The 15,448-nt window shown below is 42.1% G+C and overlaps 1 long non-coding RNA gene across 1 annotated transcript; it reads right to left on the bottom strand.

Moving 5' to 3' along the window:
• Nucleotides 1–9,971: 9,971 nt before the first annotated feature.
• LOC148775496 (uncharacterized) lies at nucleotides 9,972–14,779 on the bottom strand. The gene is made up of 3 exons (XR_016039249.1): nucleotides 14,580–14,779; nucleotides 12,946–13,125; nucleotides 9,972–10,154 (listed from the first exon to the last, which is right to left on the bottom strand). It is a non-coding gene; the product is annotated as an uncharacterized LOC148775496 (long non-coding RNA).
• Between the last annotated feature and the right edge of the window lie 669 nt (nucleotides 14,780–15,448).

Consider the following 15,448-nt stretch of genomic DNA (forward strand, 5'->3'; position numbering starts at 1 on the left):
AGATCTCTAGTCTTTCCCATTCTGTTGTTTTCCTCTATTTCTTTGCATTGATCTCTGAGGAAGGCTTTCTTATCTCTCCTTGCTATTCTTTGGAACTCTGAATTCAGATGCTTATATCTTTCCTTTTCTCCTTTGCTTTTCCCTTCTCTTCTTTTCACAGCTATTTGTAAGGCCACCTCAGACAATCATTTTGCCATTTTGCATTTCTTTTTCTTGGGGATGGTCTTGATCACTGCCTCCTGTACAACGTCATGAGCTTCCATCCATAGTTCTTCAGGCATTCTATCAGATCTAATCCTTTGAATCTATTTGTCACTTCCACTGTATAATCGTAAGGGATTTGATTTAGGTCATACCTGAATGGTCTGGTGGTTTTCCCTACTTTCTTCAATGTAAGTCTGAATTCTGCAAGGAGTTCATGATATGAGCACCAGTCAGCTCCCAGTCTTGTTTTTGCTGACAGTATAGAGCTTCTCCATCTTTGGTTGCAAAGAATATAATCAGTCTGATTTCAGTGTTGACCATCTGGTGATGTCCATGTGTAGAATCTTCTCATATGTTGTTGGAAGAGGGTGTTTGCTATGACCGGTGTGTTCTCTTGGCAGAACTCTGTTAGCCTTTGCCCTGCTTCATTCTGTGCTCCAAGGCCAAATTTGCCTGTTACTCCAGGTGTTTCTTGACTTCCTACTTTTGCATTCTGCTGCTGCTGCTACTAAGTCACTTCAGTTGTGCCTGACTATGTGACCTTGTGGACAGCAGCCCACCAGGCTCCTCTGTCCACGGATTCTCTAGGCAAGAATACTGGAGTGGGTTGCCATTTCTTTTGCATTCTAGTCCCCTATAATGAAAAGGACATCTTTTTTGGGGTGTTAGTTCTAGAAGGTCTTGTTGGTCTTCAGAGCCATTCAACTTCAGCTTCTTCAGCATTACTGGTTGGGGAGATGGAGGGGAGGCTCAGGAAAAGCCAACATTTATTCACGGGTCCTGGAGGGAGGAAGCATGGTGTCTACACAGGGCCACGTGGGAAAGATACCAAGGTGGTCAGGAGGCAGGAGACCTTCAGAATGAGGGGGATGTTCAGGTCATGACCTTTATTGGGATTCCACTGGAAAGGCAAGGTAGGGCAGGGTCAACTGTTTAGGGCTGGCTCATCTAAATATTTTCAGTGGGCTTTGGACTTTAAAGGTGATTCTTCATTGCCTGGCACCTGGCCCTGGCCCTGGAATGATTAAGGTACCCTTCTTGGGTACATGGGCCAGGTATAGCTCTGGATCGGTTAGTTTACATATCAGGGACACATTCCTGACTCATTCCTTTGCTACTTCTAATAATTGGCTAGCCCAGGGAGGGGCAGTCAAAAGATTTTTCTAAGATGGGGAAACATCATAGTATTCAGAAAATTATGAATATTTATAGTACACAATGGGCTTCCCAGGTGGCTCAGTGGTAAAGGATCCATCTGCCACTGGTGCAGGAGACATGGGTTCAATCCGTGGGTCAGGAAGATCCCCTGTAGGGAGAAAAGGCAACCCACTCCAGTATGGAGAAATGGCAACCAACCTCAACCCCGTGGACAGAGGAGCCTAGCGGGCTACAGTCTATGGGGTCACAAAGAGTTGACACAGCTGAGCAGCTTAGCACGCACACATGCACATAATGCAGAGCAGTCTTCTCCAGTTGAGACCACAGTCAGTGAAAATACACCTGACCTCATCAGGGATGCCGAATCCCAAAGACAACAGAGTTGTGTGCATAGCACCATGCCAGCAACGAGGCACATACAGTGTGCCAGGAGTTGAGTGCAGCTGGGGATGGGCAGGGAGAGTCTGCCCAGGGGTGCCAGAGCTGATGGCTGATGGGGCAGCAAAACCCACTGCTGGGGCTCAAGCCTTTGAAACTGGGGGTCCCAGGCTTCAGCAGTCATATGAACTTCAGAGAAGCTAGAAAAATATGCAGTGCAGCTGTTAAGCTGTGCTTTCTTCATTTACACCCCAGCTATCTTCGCTCCTTAAGAGATATACAATTTGGCATTCCCTTCCAGGAGGGCATTGCAATACATACCATTTGAACCAATGCTTGTGCTTCTGATCTAATAATTATTGTGCAGCCTTAACCTCTTAGATGTGCAAGTGTGTTTGTAATAGAGGAAGTTAAAAACAACAAAAGTCAACGGTGAAACGTGAACTGACTGAAAACATTCTGTAGGTGTGTCTGTATCTTCACGGAAAGAAAACTCTATGTATCAGAGCCCTTCTCTGCCTGCTCCCCACATTCCCGCCTTGACTCATAAAACAGGAGGCCCCTCCAGCTCTGTGGCTTTCTCAACAGCTCTGAAGAGGCCGCACCCAGAGTTGGCACCAACCCTCCACCCTAGAGAGACTGGCTTATGTCACAGAAGCCAGTGGCACAGGAGCTGATGGGGCCATTCTGCCTCAAAACCCTAAAACGGAACCTTCCCCTCCTTAGCCTCTCAGTCCTGCTCCCACATGGTTGGTAGCCTTGCTTCCTGCCTCAGAGATCAAGCCAGGATCCTTTTTCCAGCCCCAGCATCTCAGATTGATTTGGATGAGTGAAACTAGTGCAGGCTCATGTGGAGTCCGGATGCCTCAACTTGAGCAGTTAATAAAGCTGATGACTTTGATTTCATTTTGGCTCAATTCCCTGTGTTTATTAGTGTCAACTAGACTCCAAGAGGGGGAAGGGTGAATGGTCAAATTCAGTCAACAGTCCCCACCTTGAAACTTGGAATGCCCTAAGGCAGTTAGAATCACTATGTGTTCCATCAGGAGTGGGGAGTATTAAGGGGATCACTCCTGGCATCCCAGAGGTGGGGGCAAGGGCCAGAGATGTGGTTAAACAGCACCCCAGACTCAAGGCATCCCTGTACAGCAAAGAATCATCCTCCCCACATATCTGTAGTGCCAAAGATGGGAAACCCTGGTCTTAAGGACACATATGGGGGGGGGGCAGATAAATTGGGAGATTGACATTGACATATATATACTACTACATATAAAATAGGTAACTAACAAGAACCTACAGTATAGCCCAGGGAACTCTACTCAATACTCAGTAATAACCTACATGAGAAAAGAATCTAAAAAGAGAGGGTATATGTATATAGATAACTGATTCACTTTGCTGTACAGCAGAAACTAATACAACATTGTAAATCATTATACTATAATAAAAATGGATAAGAAATACCCCCTCCAAGAAAAGGATACATATAAAATCTGACAACAAATGGTCTACTATTTTCTGTGTCCCCTCATTTTTCTGCAATATCTCTTTGTTGCTTCAGTAGTAATAAAAAATAAATAAAGTTACACAAAATGTCTGCACCACAATTAGGATTTATGGAATGGATGAATGATGGAAGGAACAATATGACTTCTGAAAAAGGGTAGCTAAGTCCATGAACTTTGTGGCGCAGGCACATCTATATTTTGTACCACTTTGTTTTCTGAACACCTAGGTTGGTAGAGATACTAGGTTATTGTGGATTGCGGGATGGATTGGACCTGTCTCAACACCCTTGTTGTTCTTGCTGTTGTTCAGCTGCTCAGTCATGTCCGACCCTTTGCAACCCCATGGACCTCAGCATGCCAGGCCTCCCTGTCTTTCACCATCACCCGTAGCTTGCTCAAACTCATGTCCATTGAGTCAGCGATGTCATCCAACCATCTCTTCTCTGTCGTCCCCTGCTCCTCCTGCCTTCAGTGTTGCCCAGCATCAGGGTCTTTTCTAAGGAGTCAGCTCTTCACACCAGGTGAATAAAGTGTTGGAGCTTCAGCTTCAGCACCAGTCCTTTCAATGAATATCCAGGACTGATTTCCTTCAAGATTGACTGGTTTGATCACCTTGCAGTCCAAGGGACTCTCAAGAGTCTTCTCCAACACCACAGTTCAAAAGCATCAATTTTTCAGCATTCAGCCTTCTTTATGGTCCAATTCTCACATCCATATATGACTACTGGAAAAACCATAGCTTTGACTAGATGGACCTTTGTCGGCAAAGTAATGTCTCTGCTTTTTAATATGCTGTCTAGGTTTGTCATAGCTTTCCTTCCAAGGAGCAAGTACCTTTTAATTTCATGGCTGCAGTCACCATCTGCAGTGATTTTGGAGCCCAAGAAAATGGAATCTGTCACTATTCCATTTTTTCCCCATCTATTTGCCATGAAGTGATGGGACCAGATGCCATGATCTTCATTTTTTAAATGTTGAATGTTAAGCCAGCTTTTTCACTCTCCTCTTTCACCTTCATCAAGAGACTCTTTAGTTCCTTTTCACTTTCTTCCATAAGGGTTTGAGAATAACCAAATGTCTTATGGTAATCATCCTGTAACATATACATGTTTCAAGTCATCATCTTGTACATCTTAAACAATGTTACATGTCAATTATATCTCAATATAGAAAAAAAATATTTTTAAAGATAAAGTGACTGAGGAACATTAAAAGTTCAGGTGTGGCCACATGTTTGTGACTATTTATTGAAGAAAATAAAAACCTGGTTCCTGCAGACAGCTCAGGTCACTCCTTGGAAGGCCTCCTAGAACAAAAATATTGCCTGGGAGGCAGAGAGATTGGATCTGACAGAGTCCTCTCATAGTTGTGCCGGAGTAGTGAAAAAACTTGGCAAGTCAACCCATCCTTAGGGTCTAATGGATTTCATGTTGACTTTTTTTTTTTCTTTCTACTCAAATAAAGTAAATTTTTAGCCTCAGGCACTGCTGTATGGGTCGTGTAGTGCAAGTCAGGGAGCATGCTGTTCTGTCTCCATAGGTTTGTTATGGCTGGTCAGTCCTAATTAAAAGGCTTTCTTTGTCTTGTCTTGGGGACTTCCAGACATGGCACCTGAGCTTTATTTTTGGCTCTGAGCATTGCTGTCATTTCCTGTTTTGTTGCCAGATGAATAACATAACCTGTGTAAGCTAAGGCAGCCTACAAGGAATATTTTTCTCACCTTCTTTCTTATTCTCTAGGACAATTCTGGACCCAGAGCAGATCAAATGCCATCTCCCATGTGTTGGTATTTTTGACAGTCCTCAATTAGAGCAGTACAGTTAACTTCAGCCTGTCATTTGTGTGGGCTAAGCTGTTTGAAACATTCTTAAGGGGTCAGCCACTGGTGGGAGAACAATTTTCCTATAAACAAGTGATGGAACCTCTGTGTCTGGAAGACACCAGCTGCGGTTTGGTCCCAGGAGCCTTCTGAGATGCCAGAACTGGCAGTTCCCTTCCTCTTTGGCTCCACACCTTGTCTCTGTTCCGGGACAATGCCTCTCCATTCCTTTATCGGGAGATTCTGATGGGCCCCTGAGATGTTCGATTCTAGTTCCATTTCACCATCACTGCTGCTAAAGATGCAACATTTAACGCCCAGTAAATCCATGGAATAACTTATTCGACGGGGCTGCTGGGTATGAAGTTAAAAGTCCTTAGGAACACCTGGGAAAGTTGATTTCAATTTTATAGTAGTTAATGGTTCGCAGAGACTATGTCACTAAAACCACTTTGGCCATAAGATCGTTTCACTGGGACAGTACTTATACAAAAGTCGTTATGATTGGGGGAATGGAAGGGAAAACATGCAGATAACCCAGAGGAGTTTAAATTAGAAAGACAGAAATGAGAAAGGAGAAGGAAAACCCAGCTTTGTTTTACATGACTTGAAACTTTTATCTTATCTCAGTAGATTGTCACCAAAATCCTGATACTAGAAAGAAGGCTTTACACATTCACATTAAAATAATAGTCTATTTGCAAGTAATCTACATAAAAAAAAACCTCCAAGAACTAATAGATGAATTTATCAGGGTCACAGGATACAAGCTCTTATTTTTAAAAATCAATTGTGTTTCTATATATTGCTACTGCTGCTGCTAAGTCACTTCAGTCATGTCCAACTCTGTGTGACCCCATAGACGGCAGCCCACTAGGCTCCCCTGTCCTTGGGACTCTCCAGGCAAGAATACTGGAGTGGGTTGCCATTTCCTTCTCCAATGCAGGAAAGTGAAAAGTGAAAGTGAAGTCACTCAGTCGTGTCTGACTCTTAGCGACCCCATGGACTGCAGCCTATCAGTGATAAAGAAATAGAAATAAAAAATCTTTTAAAATACAATTTACAAGAGCTCCAAATGACATAATTATGTAGATATATATTGTGTCATAGTCACTAAGTCATGTTTGACTCTTTTGTGATTCCCTGGACTGTAGCCCCCCAGGCCCCTCTGTCCATGGGATTATCCAGGCAAGAATGCTGGAGTGGGTTGCCATTTCTTCCTCCAAGGGATCTTCTTGACCCAGGGATTGGACTCATGTCTACTGCATCTCCTGCATTGCACATTCTTTACTGCTGAGCCACTCAGGGAGCCATAATTATGTAGAAATCTAAGAAAAGTGCATAACCTGTATGATAAGAATCATAAAACATTAATGAAAGAAATCAAGAAAGAGCTAAGTAAATAGAGAGACATAACACATTCATGGGGTGAAAGACTCAACACAGTTAAAGATGTTAATTTCTTCCAAAAATGATCTAAGGATTTGGCTAAATTCCAATCTCAATCCCATTAGGATTTTCTTTTGCAGTTATAGTAACACTGATTCTAAAATTTACATGGAAAAGCAATTAGAACAGTCAATGCAGTTTTGAAAAAGAATGATAAAATTGGAGAAATCATACTACCTAATTTTAATATTTATTATAAAGCAACAATAATTAGAACCATCAACATTTAAAACTTTTGTCTATAAAAGATGCTATTATGAGAAGGAAAAGCAAGCTACAGATTGGAAGAAATATTTGCACATCTTACAAAGAACTTATAACCAGAATACATAAATAATTCTCAAAACTTGACAAGAAAAGAAACAATCTTACTAACGCATATATATGGAATTTAGAACGATGGTAATGATAACCCTGTATACGAGGCAGCAAAAGAGACACAGGTGTATAGAACAGTCTTTTGGACGCTGTGGAAGAGGATGAGGGTGGGATGATTTGGGAGAATGGCATTGAAACATGTATATTATCATATGTGAAACAGATCACCAGTCCAGGTTCGACGCATGATACAGGATGCTCCGGGCTGGTGCATGGGGATGACCCGGAGGGAGGATAAGGGAAGGAGGGAGGTGGGAGGGGGGTTCGGGAAGGGGAACTCATGTACACCCGGGGCGGATTCATGTCAATGTATGGCAAAACCAATCAATATAATAAAAAAATAAAAAAGAAACAGTCTAATTTCAAAATGGGCAAACAATTTGGATCTCTCAAATAAAAAGGTATAAAGATGGTAAGTAAGCACATGAAAAGAAGCAAAATGTAATTGGCCATAAGAAATTGCAAATTAAAACCACACTAAGATATTACCATGCTATAGAATGGCAAAAAAAAAAAAGAGAGAGAGAGAGAGACTAAGGGTTGAAAAAGATGTAGGGTCCCTGGATACAGTGTTGTTGGAAATGCAAAATAGTATAGCCACTCTGAGAAATTGTTCGGAAGTTTCTCATGAAATTAAACATGTGCTTAACACATGATACAGCAGACCTACTCCTGGATATTTACCTTAGAGAAATAAAGACATATTCACACAGAAACCTAATCACAAGTATTTTAACAGATTTATTCATAAACTCCCAAAACTGGAAATAAGCAAGATGCTCTTCCATGGACATCTGTGAACCATCCAACAAACCGTGGTACAACCATGTAATGAAATACAACTGGTTGGTTGATGTTACAGAAAAACCCAAAGGAACTTTTCGGCCAACCCTATATTTGGCATTGAAGAAGGTACATGTAACAAATTAGATGAACCTTAAAGGCACCAAGCTGTACAAAAGAAGACAGTCTCAAAAGTTTACATACTATATGATGCCTACTAGACTACATTCTGGGAAAGGTAAAACAAGAGGGACAGACAATAGATTAGTGGTTGTTGGGGTGTTGGTGAGAGGGTTTGCCTCTAAAAGAGTAGCATGAGAGAATTTGGAGAATATAGATTGTTCTGTACTATAAGCTTGGACGGTAAACCATCTTCCTACAGTGAGGGAGACCCACGTTCGATCCCTGGGTCGGGAAGATCCCCTGGAGAAGGAAATGGCAACCCACTCCAATATTCATGCCTGGAAAATCCCATGGACCGAGGATCCTGGTGGGCTACAGTCCATGGGGTTGTAAAGAGTCAGACACGACTAAGCGACTTCACATGACTGTGGTAATGGTTACTTTTTTAAATTAATTTTTATTGGAGTATAGTTGATCTACAATGTTGAACTAGTTTCAGGTGTATGGCAAAGTAAATCAGTCATATGTATGCATATATCCACTCTTTTTTAGATTCTTTTCCCATATAGGCCATTACAGAATATTAAGTAGAGTTCCCAGTGCTGTATAGTATGTCCTTCTTAGTCATTTTTTAGTTATACTAGTTAGTACTATTAGTAGTGCACATGTATGGTACTGGTTACTTTTATTTGCACTTGTACTAAAGCTCAGAACCATACATACACAAAAATACCAATTTTATAACGTGTTTGGATTTGTACAAATTATGTTCAGTTCAGTTCAGTCACTCAGTCGTGTCCGACTCTTTGCGACCCCATGAATCACAGCACGCCAGGCCTCCCTGTCCATCACCAACTCCCGGAGCTCACTCAAACACATGTCCATCAAGTCGGTGATGCCATCCAGCCATCCCATTCTGTCATCCCCTTCTCCTCCCACCCCCAATCCCTCCCAGCATCAGACTCTTTTCCAGTGAGTCAACTCGTCGCATGAGGTGGCCAAAGTTTTGGAGTTTTAGCTTCAGCATCAATCCTTCCAATGAACACCCAGGATTGATCTCCTTTAGAGGAGAGTGAAAAGGTTGGCTTGAAGCTCAACATTCAGAAAACAAAGATCATGGCATCTGGTCCCATCACTTCATGGGAAATAGATGGAAAAACAGTGGAAACAGTGTCAGACTTTGTTTTTTTGGGTTCCAAAATCACTGCAGATGCTGATTGCAGCCATGAAATTAAAAGACGCTTGCTCCTTGGAAGGAAATTTATGACCAACCTTGATAGTATATTAAAAAGCAGAGACATTACTTTGCCAACCAAGGTCCGTCTAGTCAAGGCAATGGTTTTTCCCGTGGTCATGTATGGATGTGAGAGTTGGACTGTGAAGAAAGCTGAGCGCCGAAGAATTGATGCTTTTGAACTGTGGTGTTGGAGAAGACTCTTGAGAGTCCCTTATACTGCAAGGAGATCCAACCGGTCCATTCTAAAGGAGATCAATCCTGGATGTTCATTGGAGGGACTGATGCTGAGGCTGAAACTGCAATACTTTGGCCACCTTATGCGGCGAGTTGACTCACTGGAAAAGACTCTGATGCTGGGAAAGGTTGGGGGTGGGAGGAGAAGGGGACGACAGAGAATGAGATGGCTGGATGGCATCACCGACTCTGTGGACATGAGTTTGAGTGTACTCCGGGAGTTGGTGAGGGACAGGGAGGCCTGGCGTGCTGTGATTCATGGGGTCGCGGAGAGTCGGACACGACTGAGCGACTGAACTGAACTGAACTGAACTGAGAATGGACTGGTTGGATCTCCTTGCAGTCCAAAGGACTCTCAAGAGTCTTCTCCAGCACCACAGTTCAAAAGCATCAATTCTTCGGCGCTCAGCTTTCTTCACAGTCCAACTCTCACATCCATACATGACCACGGGAAAAATCATAGCCTTGACTAGACGGACCTCTGTTGGCAAAGTAATGTCTCTGCTTTTTAATATGCTATCTAGGTTGGTCATAACTTTCCTTCCAAGGAGTAAGCGTCTTTTAATTTCATGGCTGCAATCAGAATCTGCAGTGATTTTGGAGCACCAAAAAATAAAGTCTGACACTGTTTCCACTGCTTCTCCGTCTATTTCCCATGAAGTGATGGGACCAGATGCCATGATCTTCATTTTCTGAATGTTGAGCTTCAAGCCAAACTTTTCACTCTCCTCTTTCACTTTCATCAACAGGCCTTTGAGTTCCTCTTCACTTTCTGCCATAAGGGTGGTGTCATCTGCATATCTGAGGTTATTGATATTTCTCCCGGCAATCTTGATTCCAGCTTGTGCTTCTTCCAGCCCAGCGTTCCTCATGATGCACTCTGCATATAAGTTAAATAAACAGGGTGACAATATACAAATTATGTTATACGTCTGAAACTAATACAATGTATGAGTCCATTACATCACAATAAAAAAGAATAGGCTTGAGTAATCACAGAACAGTTCTAAGAGAATGTTTGGTAATAAGAATGTTTTCTGTGACATTCAGTGCTGTAGCCATTAGTTACATGTGACTAGGATGCACTTCAAATGTGGCCAGTGTGTGACACTGAGTTTTTTAAAAATTATTTTAACTTTAAATAGTCAAATATGGCTAAGCAGCTACTGTGTTGAGCAGCACAGTTACAGAAAACTGGAATTGCTATGTTGTGCTCCAAATCTCATCTAACTTGCACAAACACAGAAATCTAGAACAAGGAAAAATAAAAAATTAACTGCACATATACTCATTGAGAATGTACTATAAGGCACAACACATGCATTTAAAATAAAATGGTCAAAAAATTTTAATCAGTAGAAGATTTAGAAAATAAAGTAGATCAAACCTTTCAAGAAGTAGAACAGATAAAGATTTTTCTTAAATAATGATAAGAGCCCTGGGGAATCAATCTAGGAGATCTAAGATCTGAAAATGGCTATTCCAGAGATTTGAAGAAAAGAGGGAAAGAAATTATCAAAGAAATATTAAAAGAAAAATTCTATCATTGAAGAACATGCCTTGAAATTGAAAGAGGACACTGAGTGACCGGTACTCTGAGATTCATGGAAATAAAGGGAAGAGCCTAAAATCTATCCCAGGGTAGGTGGGGGGAATGTCAATTACAAAGGATTAGAAGTGAAATTTGGACTAATCACAGCCAGGAAATTAAAAGACGCTTACTCCTTGGAAGGAAAGTTATGACCAGCCTAGATAGCATATTAAAAAGCAGAGACATTACTTTGCCAACCAAGGTCCATCTAGTCAAGGCTATGGTTTTTCCCGTGGTCATGTATGGATGTGAGAGTCGGACTGTGAAGAAAGCTGATCACCGAAGAATTGATGCTTTTGAACTGTGGTGCTGGAGAAGACTCTTGAGAGTCCCTTGGACTGCAAGGAGATCCAACCAGTCCATTCTAAAGGAGATCAATCCTGGGTGTTCACTGGAAGGACTGATGCTAAAGCTGAAACTCCAATACTTTGGCCACCTCATGCGACAAGTTGACTCACTGGAAAAGAGTCTGATCCTGGGAGGGTTTGGGGGGGATGACAGAGAATGAGATGGCTGGATGGCATCACCGACTCGATGGACATGAGTTTGAGTGAACTCCGGGAGTTGGTGATGGACAGGGAGGCCTGGCGTGCTGTGATTCATGGGGTCGCAAAGAGTCGGACACGACTGAGTAACTGAACTGAACTGAACTGAACTGAATCACAGCAATATGTGTGCTAGAAGAGGCGGGGGAGTTGAGTTTCAACCAGGAATCTATATACAGCCAAATTATAAATAATTGTAAGAGGAGAATAAAGACATTTCAGACACAGCCCTGAACTGAAAAATAATTGCTCTCTGTGCCCTTTCTTAGGAAACCACTGGAGAAGGCAATACTATGAAAGGAGGGAGTAAGCTAATCAGGTGGGAGATGTAGGAATCCAGAAACGGGGCATCCAGAAAGGGAGGTCACAGGGTGATGGCAGAGAAAAAGTCCAGGATGACAGCTGTGCAGCAGCCCCAAAGACTGTATCAAAACAGGGGAGCAGAGGCCTTCCCTGGTGGTCCAGTGGTTAAGAATTTGCCTGCCAACGCAAGGGACATGGGTTCAACCTCTGGTCCAGGAAGATCCCACATGCTGTGGAGCCACTAAGCCCATGCACCCCAACTACTGAGCTCATGATCTAAAGCCCAGACTCTGCAACAGGACAAGTAATGAGAAGCCTGAGCATCATAACCAGTGAGTAGCCCCCTCACCACAGCTGTAGAAAGCCAACACACAGAAACACAGACCCAGTGCAGCCAAAAACAAATAAAATACAGAAGAACAGAGGGGTCTGGTAGGGAACCTTCCGAGGGAAAAAAAGGAGACTAGAGAAATTATCTAGTTTATTATATAGCCATGTTTGAGCTTTTGGGGAAAAAAAACTATCAATGGATATTAACAAATCTGATGGAAAAACCTGAACAATATTGCTGGAGTAAGCCATATTTACAATCATGACCATATAAACAGTGATAATTGATTTAGCTAAAAATGATGGTGTTTAATTATGAGAATAGAGAGAATGGAAAAGGGGAGGGGGTGTATAAAGGTATTGTGTCTTTATAACACAGCAGGAGTCAACACACAAGATCAAAAATTAATAAATCCAGAAAGAGTATAAGCAAACAGAGATAAAGAGCAGAAGAAACAGCTGAAAGAAATTAAAGTGGGCCTTGGGCAGCAGGACTTGGGGTTATAAAGGAGTAAGGACCCTGCTACTTGAGAGTATTTTACTTAATTTTAAAATTATATCCATATATTTTATGGAAAAGAATATTTTTAAAAGGGGAGAGGGGAATTACCATTGCTGGGCTACAGATCAGAGAGCAAAGATTTAGTTGCTGAGGGGAACCATAAATTGTAGCACAAGCAACTTTCTAAAGGCTCCCTTCTGCACACACTACCCCCAAATGATGTGATGATATTACACAAGGGAAGAGAAGGAAAGACATGCCCGAGCTCCACCCTCCCTTTTGGGAAATTCTTGGCTCAGCTCACAACACTGAGCCTTTGTTTCATGATGTTTGCAAGACTGTACCCTTTCGGAGGTGAGATGTTTACTTTCCACAGCCAGCAAGTTTCCTACATCCTTACCTGCATTACATGTGGCTGAGGAGTTGCACAAGCCACAGCTTGCTTCCTCCAACACTGGTGTGTCAAGCCTTGGCCACAAAGTCTATGTAACACGATGCTGATGGTGCCTTTGGAATGCTTTATGGACTGGCTCTGTCTTCCATTTCCACCAAGTGAATGGTTCATGATGTAACTAGGGATCTGGTTGGTAGGGAAATGACAACTTAACTTCACCATACTTAACTGCCTCTGTATAACTCTTTCCCCTGTCCTTCCTCCTAACCTCCCAGTCCTGTTTATCTTGGCCAAGGAGGTCTCCCATTCCCAAAGAGTCGTCTGGAGATCTCACAGTTCCTCACGCTGGCTGCAAAGTAGACATGCTGATGCCATGTGCAAACTTGCTCATGCTGTGCTGTGTTAAGTCACTCCAGTTGTGTCCTACTCTTAGCAACCCTCTGGACTATAGCCCACCAGGCTCCTCTGTCCAAGGGATTCTTCAAGTAAGAAACTGGAGTAAGTTGCCATGCCCTCCTCCAGGGGATCTTCCCCAACCAGGGATTGAATCCGCATCTCTTACGTCTCCTGCCTTGGCAGGTGGGTTCTTTACCACTAGCGTCTCTGCCCTAAATGCTAAGACCTCCTTAGAACCACCTACTGTTACTAACATGCTGTTGCTACTTCCTCTCACTCTTCATTCCCACTGGATTTTATTTTTATTTTATTATTATTGTTTGGGCTATGCTGGATCTTCATTGCTGTGCATGTGCTTTCTCTAGTTGCAGTGGGTGGGCTTTTTACTGCAGTGGCTTCTCTTTTCATGGAGCATGGACTCTAGGCCGTCAGGTTTCAGTAGTTACGGCTTTTAGGCTTAGTTGGGCCACCACATGTGGGATCTTCCCAAACCAGGGGTAGAACCCATGTCCCCTGCGTTGGCAGGCAGATTTCTATCCACATACCACTAGGGAAATCCTTCTCCCTAAATTTTTGACAGTTTCGTCTTGTAAAGCAACCACAAATCAAAAAAGTAAAGCCAGAGAAAGAACAAAAGGAGAGAAGCATCACAAATCTAAATCTCAACATCAGGACTTGTTGTTCAGATGTTTGTTTGTTTGTCGTGAGGCCTGTGGGATCTTAGTGCCCAACGAGGGACTGAATCAGGACTGCCAGTGAGTTCCTGATATGTCATAATTTTAAATAATAAGCTTTTTATCCTCCAATAAAAATAATAAGTTTTTATGAGTTAAATTCAAGAAATGGGAAAGCAGCAGTTAGTATTCCAAGATACCACAGATTTTGCCAGATTTAACAATCAACAGTGTGAGCAATTGCGTAAAGAACCATCTCTTCACTCAGCATATAAAGGTCAGAGAAACCATCTGCCTTTTATGCTCAGACTGAGCACCATGGGTTTGGGTTTGGGGACTGAGGAGCTGCCAGCAGCCTTATAACCTAACCATCAGAAATAAGCCTCCATCAACATGACCTTACTATTCATTCCAGAATATTTTTGCCCAGTATATATCCCAGTGTCTGCTCTAGGAGCTTCCTGAAAATCTATTTCTTTTTCAACAATGGACTACTCAACCAGCCCATTTCTCATGTCAACAGATTGCTCCCTAGGAGAGATAAGACATCTCTTGCACCAGAATCCTTACCTTTCACTGTCCATCAGTCTCAAACTATTAAAGCATAAACTTTTTCCACTTGGAGCCCCCACATTGAAAAGCCTGCTGTACACAAAAATAGAAATAGAGATCAATGGAACAGTATTAAACACCCAGAAATAAACCTATGCTCCAATGGTCAATTAACCTAAAACAAAGGAGGCAAGAATACACAATATTGAAAAGACAGTCTCTTCAACAAATGTTGCTGGGCTGATTGTAATAGCCAGGACATAGAAGCAGTCTAGATGTCCATTAGCAGATGAATGGATAAGAAAGCTGTGGTATATATATACAATGGAATATTACTCAGCCATTAAAAAGAATATATTTGAATCAGTTCTAATGAGGTGGATGAAACTGGAGCCTATTATACAGAGTGAAGTAAGTCAGAAAGAAAAACACCAATACAGTATACTAATGCATATATATGGAATTTAGAAAGATGGTAACGATAACGCTGTATACGAGATAGCAAAAGAGACACAGATGTATAGAACAGTCTTTTGGACTCTGTGGGAGAGGGCAAGGGTGGGATGATTTGAGGGAATAGCATTGAAACATGTATATTATCATATGTGAAACAGATCGCCAGTCCAGGTTCAATGCATGATACAGGTATGACCCAAAGGGATGGGATGGGAGGGAGGTGGGAGCAGGGTTCAGGATGGGGGACATATGTACATCCATGGCTGATTCATGTCAATGTATGGCAAAACCAATACAATATTGTAAAGTAATTAGCCTCCAATTAAAATAAATTAATTTTATAAAAACCAAATGGTGCTGGGAAAACTGTACAGCCACATGTAAAAAAAAAATGAAATTAGTCCATTATTTAACACCATACACAAAAATAA

This window comes from Moschus berezovskii, chromosome 15 (assembly GCF_049115385.1).
Source record: "Moschus berezovskii isolate FMDL1 chromosome 15, NW_MosBer_1.0, whole genome shotgun sequence".
Classification (NCBI taxonomy): Eukaryota; Metazoa; Chordata; class Mammalia; order Artiodactyla; family Moschidae; genus Moschus; species Moschus berezovskii.